Genomic DNA, 8963 nt, shown 5'->3' with positions numbered 1-8963 from the left:
GCACTACGAGAATCCTCCTTCACCAATCTGCTCTATTAATGCTTTATTTATGTCTGATACTCTCATATCTTTCATATCTGTCATATCTGTCACTTCCTTCAGGTAAACTCTTTTTGCAGTTCGTTTTCTTTCTTTTTTATTGATTGTATAGGCATCTCGTCATCTTTTAACCAGTCCATTGTCTTGATGCGCTATCCATTTGGCCACAGAGCCCTACGTTACACAGTGCTGTATTTTACTATCTCGAAATGTTTATCTTAATGGATGGCTTGTAGTTTGTTTAACAGCACAGTTTTTTTTTCATTGCTAACAAATACTATCAAGCTTTTAAAAGGGTCAGAGCAAAGCCTGCAATTCACCATTCAGTGCCCCAGAGAAACCATCTTATCCACTTGCGATGTTAAATCACAAGCCATAAAGTAATAGCTGGAAAACACTCAAGCGGAAGCAGCAAAGGACAACTGCATCAGGCACTGCTGGAATTCGAACTTAAGATCTCCTGTTTACTAGACAGGGACTTTAACCAACTAAGCCACAGCACCTCAATGCAAGCTGGCAAATACTCAGCCAGCTGTTAAATGGAAATTCTTTGCTATTAGCTTTAGGGAAAAAATATTGCATGGACATATGCATTCAAACTAACAGCTAATAAGGCAGAAGCATAGATTTGATTTTTGTCTTGATGCTAGTCCTACCATTAATTTGAGACTTGCTAAGGTCCTCAACATAAAATATGATCAAATACAAATATAGTTAAAATAAATATCGACATACAATAACCATGCTATAGCAGTGAAAACTTTCTATCTAATATCTGGTCATAGTCTCAACAAAGTAGGAGACTACTAAGGTAGGAGCAATTGATCTTGATTGTTTGCTCTTGGACCCATGCATGTTGTATTTGTTTTATATAAGAGGTTTTTAAATCTTTTGTAGAACAATTACCGTACCATTGGACTGTGCACTTTGGTTGTAAGAGGAACCTCTTGTAATCAAGAACTCGGAATCTGCCATTGCCTGCCAGTTGAATCAACACAAGCAGTATATAATTGTTTGTGCAGATGAGACTAAACACTTGTAGCTGTTTTACTTGATTTATGTTGCAGTTTGTCTGCCTGTAGAACCACTAGCGGTGATGAAGATTTCAGAGAAAACTTACCTCGTGTAAGGATTGAACTCACAACCTTCAGATTATGAGACTCACGCGTTACCTACTGCACTAACGAGGCGAGCTGTGTGAAGTCCGTTATTATGAGCCACTGCTCTGAGAATGTATGACAATTAAGGCCCTGTTGCCTGTTGTTTATCTTCAGTGTAAGAAGATTTTTTTACTTGATTTAGACCAACTGCTGTACCAATGTACTGTCCAATCTGACTGTAAGATATATCTATGTTATTACAAACCTCAGAATCTGAGATTACTATGGAGTTGTACCACCACAAACAGTTTGCTCTTTGACAAAAAGGCCTATAATGTTTTGGGTTGAAATCACAGTGCAGTTGTACTCAATTTAGCTGATTTTCATTGCAGTTTGTATGGCCGTGGTACCACGCTTACAGCAATAACAAAGAGGAGCTGCATCTAACCAACATTAAGCACCACTGTCCTAAGTGGTATGAGCAGCTGATCTAGATCGTTTGCTCTTGGACCCAAGAAATGTTGTATTGGTTTCATGTAAGAGATTTTAAAATCATATTTTGAACAATTATTGTACCATTGGACTGTTTACTTTGGATTTAAGACATACCCATGTAATCAACACCTCAGAATCCACCATTGCCTGCCAGTTGAATCAACACAAGCAGTTTATACATGGTTGTGCCAATGAGACAAAACAGTTGTGCCCATGTTCCTAATCTTTGCTAATCAGAAGATAAGTGTGGGCTTTGGATGTGTGAGCACAAAGTATGGAATGATTCTGTGTCAGGAATATGTGTTGGAACATCTGATTAGGGTACAGCAACGTTTTGGTCAAACGAGTAGAACCATGTGGAACAAGAGGAAATTTTTTTTGAAAACCACAACCGACAAAGCATTTCGGTTTAGTACGAGAAGCACGGACATGCCACATGCAATATGGCTCTTAAATCTACCTGGTGCACAATAAAAGTTACTAGAGAGACAAGTGGAAAAACACAACGACTCTGGAGGGACTCGAACCACAACCTTTGAATAGCTCTGACTGCTGAGTCTATGAGTCCAATGCGCTATCCATTGCGCCGCAGCGCCCTACAGTGCACAGAGCTGTATTTTACTATCTCGTAACTGTTCATCCTTATGGCTGGCTCATAGTTTGTAGAAAAGCACAGTTTTATCCATTGCTAAAAATACTATGATGCTTTTAAAAGGGTCAGAGCAAAGCCTGCAATTCACCATTCAGTGCCCCAGAGAAACCATCTTATCCACTTGCAATGTTAAATCTCAAGCCATGAAGAAAACACTGGAAGGCACTCAAGAAGAAGCAGCAAAGGACAACTGCACCAGGCACTGCTGGGATTTGAACCCAGGATCTCCTGTTTACAAGACAGGCACTTTAACCAACTAAGCCACAGCGCGCAATGCCGCTCAGTGACTACTCAGCCAGCTGTTGTAATTCTTTGCTCTTAGATTTAGAAAAAAAATATTGCATGGACATATGCATTCAAACTAACAGCTAATAAGGCAGAAGCATAGATTTGATTTTTGTCTTGATGCTAGCTCTACCATTAATTTGAGACTTGCTAAGGTCCTCAACATAAAATATGATCAAATACAAATATAGTTAAAATAAATATCGACATACAATAACCATGCTATAGCAGTGAAAACTTTCTATCTAATATCTGGTCATAGTCTCAACAAAGTAGGAGACTACTAAGGTAGGAGCAATTGATCTTGATTGTTTGCTCTTGGACCCATGCATGTTGTATTTGTTTTATATAAGAGGTTTTTAAATCTTTTGTAGAACAATTACCGTACCATTGGACTGTGCACTTTGGTTGTAAGAGGAACCTCTTGTAATCAAGAACTCGGAATCTGCCATTGCCTGCCAGTTGAATCAACACAAGCAGTATATAATTGTTTGTGCAGATGAGACTAAACACTTGTAGCTGTTTTACTTGATTTATGTTGCAGTTTGTCTGCCTGTAGAACCACTAGCGGTGATGAAGATTTCAGAGGAAACTTACCTCGTGTAAGGTTTGAACTCACAACCTTCAGATTATGAGACTCACGCGTTACCTACTGCACTAACGAGGCGAGCTGTGTGAAGTCCGTTATTATGAGCCACTGCTCTGAGAATGTATGACAATTAAGGCCCTGTTGCCTGTTGTTTATCTTCAGTGTAAGAAGATTTTTTACTTGATTTAGACCAACTGCTGTACCAAAGTACTGTCCAATCTGACTGTAAGATATATCTATGTTATTACAAACCTCAGAATCTGAGATTACTATGGAGTTGTTCCACCACAAACAGTTTGCTCTTTGACAAAAAGGCCTATAATGTTTTGGGTTGAAATCACAGTGCAGTTGTACTCAATTTAGCTGATTTTCATTGCAGTTTGTATGGCCATGGTACCACGCTTACAGCAATAACAAAGAGGAGCTGCATCTAACCAACATTAAGCACCACTGTCCTAAGTGGTATGAGCAGCTGATCTAGATCGTTTGCTCTTGGACCCAAGAAATGTTGTATTGGTTTCATGTAAGAGATTTTAAAATCATATTTTGAACAATTATTGTACCATTGGACTGTTTACTTTGGATTTAAGACATACCCATGTAATCAACACCTCAGAATCCACCATTGCCTGCCAGTTGAATCAACACAAGCAGTTTATACATGGTTGTGCCAATGAGACAAAACAGTTGTGCCCATGTTCCTAATCTTTGCTAATCAGAAGATAAGTGTGGGCTTTGGATGTGTAAGCACAAAGTATGGAATGATTCTGTGTCAGGAATATGTGTTGGAACATCTGATTAGGGTACAGCAACGTTTTGGTCAAACGAGTAGAACCATGTGGAACAAGAGGAAATTTTTTTTGAAAACCACAACCGACAAAGCATTTCGGTTTAGTACGAGAAGCACGGACATGCCACATGCAATATGGCTCTTAAATCTACCTGGTGCACAATAAAAGTTACTAGAGAGACAAGTGGAAAAACACAACGACTCTGGAGGGACTCGAACCACAACCTTTGAATAGCTCTGACTGCTGAGTCTATGAGTCCAATGCGCTATCCATTTGCGCGCCTACAGTGCACAGAGCTGTATTTTACTATCTCGTAACTGTTCATCCTTATGGCTGGCTCATAGTTTGTAGAAAAGCACAGTTTTATCCATTGCTAAAAATACTATGATGCTTTTAAAAGGGTCAGAGCAAAGCCTGCAATTCACCATTCAGTGCCCCAGAGAAACCATCTTATCCACTTGCAATGTTAAATCTCAAGCCATGAAGAAAACACTGGAAGGCACTCAAGAAGAAGCAGCAAAGGACAACTGCACCAGGCACTGCTGGGATTTGAACCCAGGATCTCCTGTTTACAAGACAGACACTTTAACCAACTAAGCCACAGCGCTGCAATGCCGCTCAGTGACTACTCAGCCAGCTGTTGTAATTCTTTGCTCTTAGATTTAGAAAAAAAATATTGCATGGACATATGCATTCAAACTAACAGCTAATAAGGCAGAAGCATAGATTTGATTTTTGTCTTGATGCTAGCTCTACCATTAATTGAGGTCCTCAACATAAAATATGGTCAAGTACAAATATAGTTAAATATAGTTATAAGATACATATCGACAAACAATAGCCATGCCATAGCAGTGAAAACGTTCTATCTAATATCTGGTCATAGTTTTAACAAACCACCAAAATTCTGTTGAAATTAGCATGCAACACACAACTGTTGACAGCAAATGCTCTGAGGGTCCTACTCTTCCAGCAATAACAAAGCAGTGCTGCAACTAACAAACATTAGGCACCACTGTCCACAGTAGCAATTGATCTCGAATGTTTACTCTTGGACCCATTCATGTTGTATTTGTATATGACCCATACATTAATTGTACATCTAATTGTGGTTCCTTTTGGACTAACTAAAAAACAGGAATAAAAGGAATAAAAGGAATAAAAGGATTAGGCATCGAGGGAGAAGAGAATAAAATATTTAAATATGCGGATGACACAACGCCATTGGTCAAAAATCTGGTGAAAAAAGCAATGCAAACAGTACAAAAGTTCTGTAGGGGATCAGGAGCCAAAATAAATTATGATAAAACGGTATACATGAGATTCAGAGGGGCTGCGTTTTTAATGGATCATTTTACTTTTATGGAAGCAAAAGAAATAAAGATTTTAGGAGTTTTAATGAGGAGGGATGAAAAGACAGCAGAAGAAATAAAGTTATTACTTAACATTTTAATGATTTCTAATCTATGGTATATTTTATACACATCAGCTGCGCCATTGTGGGCAGAAAGAAGGCTAAAAAAAGTTTTTTAGATCTTTTCTGGGAAGGGAAGCCTGCAAGAATTGCATACAACACCTTAATAGGAGCAATAGAGAAGGAAGGATTGGGGTTAATAGATGTGGAACAAATGATAAATGAAAATGATAAAAAAAGTACATGGATGAATAAAGCAACGCGTCATGGAAAGCAACAATGGGGTTTTTCTTAAACAAGTGAAGCAACTTCGAACTTGGAGACAACATATTGTGGATGAAAACAAAGAATTACATAACAGAGGGGTTTCTAAACTTTTATAAAGAACTGTTGAGGGCCTGGGCAAATTTTTTGACTCATGTACATTTTATTTGCTTTCATGCTTAATTTAAGGATGAACATCTACTGTGGTGAATAAATTGTGATAAAAGTTGAACTTGAATAGCAGAAAAGGCATATAAGCAAACAAACAAACAAAAATAAATTGCCATTTGAATCAGCAATTCTCGCTTACGGCCATACCACTCTGAGATCGCTCGATCTCGTCTGATCTCGGAAGCTCGCTTGTGCGCTGTGTGTCTTGTAATGACAGCTAATCAGTGCAAGATCTTCCATTTCTTTCTCAGCCAATGGCGCCACTGGTTAGCGCTTTCAGTTGTTAACCAAAAGACTGGTTTCCAAACCCACCCAGGGACGTTCTGGCTTTTGTTAGACACCAAGCACTGAGTGGACTGAGTGACTGTTGCTGGCAGGGTGGTGCGTCTGGGACAGATACTTTGAGGGTTTCTTTTTTAGCCAATGTTTGTCAGAGACACTGTTCAATTCTAAATGCTTCTTTTAAGGTAAAACTATGACGAACTATGAAAGAATAATAAAGACATCTCTTCATTTCCATTTTCTCGCATTTTCTTCCTCCTTCCTTTCACAACAATTTCTCTCGGGAGTTTATCTTTTGGCATCATCGTGCGTTTAAAAATCACCATAGGTGAAGCTTTTCTCCCGATGCCGTGCAGCTCAGAACACAGTTGAAGTGCATTTTTTCATGCCCGGTTGTTTTCAGTGTGACGTCGCCTTTCCTGTTGACAGTCCGAGTGAGCGGCAGGTCAAATGTCAGAGGAACCCCATGCATATTTATGATTCAGTAAAAGCGCACCTGATTTGATATAAAGAATTTTATTGGTTCACCTGAACCCGTTCAGCAATTTTATTGGTCTAATTTTATGGGGCTCAGTTTTTTGGCTTGAAGCTTGTGAAACCGAGAAAAACACAGGAAAAATCCATAAATTAGCCGCTTCATTGTTTAAGCCGCGGGGTTGAAAGCGTGGGAAAAAAGTAGCAGCTTATAGTCCGGAATATACGGTATTATATCATGATACTGCATCACTTCTCATGTTACTGTCTCCTAGATTTGTGGATTTGTAGTGTTTATTGTGTGATTTAAATGTTGTTATATGGCAATATGGGGAGTAATACAAACAGACACTCACACACCATAATGGTTAGATGCAGTCTGAATATCAACACTAGAAATATCATCTAGAAATTATTTTTAGATGGGGTTTTCCAGAAGAAAATAGCAGTAAGAAATGCACACCTTTCATTAATCACTATTTTGTGTCTTGTGTATTTGTCTTACACTGTTTTGTGTTGTCTTGCACTGTCCTGTGTTGTCTTTAACTGTCTTGTGTTGTCTTTGCACTGTTTGCACCAGGTTTCACACGATGCACTTTATGTGGCAAGGACACGTAATAGTCCTTAGCCCTGTGATTTCTGTGATTGTTGTTGTATGTAGCACCAGGGTTCAGGAGGAACGTTGTTTCATTTCACTGTGTAATGCGTCAGCTATATTTGGTTGAAATGACAATAAAAGCTTCTTGGCTTGACTTGACTAATTACGCACTGAAACAAGTAGAAGAAAACCTGGCTAAACTTTACCTGTCTGGCAGACGACCTAAAACCAGAGTGGGTTAAAAACCACAACCAAGAATTACTAACTCTGAATGTGATCATGATATTTTGTGCTATTGTGCAAACATGTCCTGTGGTTTATCTCAACTACAGAAGCAGGTGAGAGAAACACTTCTTTTTTCAGCAGACAGCTGGATAATCTGAAACAAGAGACTGGGTGGTGGTGAGAGATATGAGAAGAAAGAGCAGGAGAGAGAAGAGGTGGCTGAGACCGTTCCAAGTTCTCCTGATCACAGAGTCAGTAATGAAGGCTACAGAGACATGCCAGTCACTGCAAGTGTGTTTCAGAGCTCAGATAGCCGTCACCTAATCATCAATTGGGCACAGAGTAGAGATTCCCACTGGCGCTCATAACTACCCAGGTGAAGTTGAGCAGAAAGTCGGTTACCCACTACTGCTGCACAACACATGCAGTGAGTAGAATTACCAACTGCTGTACATGAGTGTGGAAAAGCCAGCAAGGCGAGAAACTTCCCCACAAGTTTCATCTCCACCTTCATGACCAGCGATCAGTCACACCTAATAAAGTGGGTGCAGGACATCCTAAGAGAAGCAGCAGCTCTTCTTTATCAACCACCAACATGCATAGTAAAGCATTGTGGAAGTGTTTTTTTCAAGCAATAAGACTTCTGAATTAAGAGATTATCCTTATTGCAGAAGCAAGGGACATGCTGTGTGAAAGCTGTTGTGCAGCCTCATCTGGAAACATCTGGATGGGAAAAGTTAATGGCTCTTAAAAGAGCTATTGGAGGCCTGGAGGTTATTTTTAAGTCAAGTCATGTTTATTTCTATAGCGCTTTTTACAACGGACATTGTCTCAAAGCAGCTTTACAGTATTTAACAGTTAAGGTGAATGATGTGTATTTATCCCTGATGAGCAGCCATGGTGACTGTGGCAAGGATATGAGGAAGAAACCTTAAGAGGAGCCAGACTTAAAAGGGGAACCCATCCTCATTTGGGTGATATCAAGAGTGTGATTATAGCCTTTAAACAATCGAGAACACTGGAGATTGAGAACTAACATGAGCACCAGAATGTAAGATTATAAGTAATGTCCTTTCTACAATCTTATACAGTCATTTGAGATTATGAAACCAGGAGCTACTAAGAAACTCATGAAATAAAATATTGTGGAAAAAAAATCCAAACACCATGTTTCCCTCGAAATTTAGGGGCACTCAATCATAAGTGATGTAAGTGATGGAGACCAATTTCACAGTGCCAAATGCATCCCATGCCTAATTCTCCCATGTATCCAGACTTGGTGGTGGTGTACTGATGTCATTCATGGTGGAAATCTGTCCCTTACATTCCAAAATCCATGTATTTATAGTAATTGCTGGCGAGACCAGGTGAAATCTGATTGGTTCATGGACCATTGTTTTTTCTGTCCTGTCACTCATCTCTGATCAATGTGAAATCACTGCATTCTCTGTGTCGGTTTAGTTGAAATGTATTATGAACTTTATTTGTGGTCACATAAGCATTGAAAATGGATACCGTAATTTCCGGACTATAAAGCGCACCCTTATATAAGCCTTATATAATACTGAATTTGACAAATATTTT

The 8963-nt window shown here is 39.1% G+C and overlaps 2 non-coding genes across 2 annotated transcripts; both read right to left on the bottom strand.

Moving 5' to 3' along the window:
- Nucleotides 1-2483: 2483 nt before the first annotated feature.
- Nucleotides 2484-2564, bottom strand: trnat-ugu. Its single transcript has one exon. It is a non-coding gene; the product is annotated as a tRNA-Thr (tRNA).
- Nucleotides 2565-4485: 1921 nt separating this feature from the next.
- Nucleotides 4486-4559, bottom strand: trnat-ugu. The gene has a single exon. It is a non-coding gene; the product is annotated as a tRNA-Thr (tRNA).
- Nucleotides 4560-8963: the final 4404 nt, after the last annotated feature.

The sequence above is a fragment of the Silurus meridionalis genome, chromosome 3 (assembly GCF_014805685.1).
Source record: "Silurus meridionalis isolate SWU-2019-XX chromosome 3, ASM1480568v1, whole genome shotgun sequence".
Lineage (NCBI taxonomy): Eukaryota > Metazoa > Chordata > Actinopteri > Siluriformes > Siluridae > Silurus > Silurus meridionalis.
This window is presented reverse-complemented; position numbering and strand designations above follow the sequence as displayed.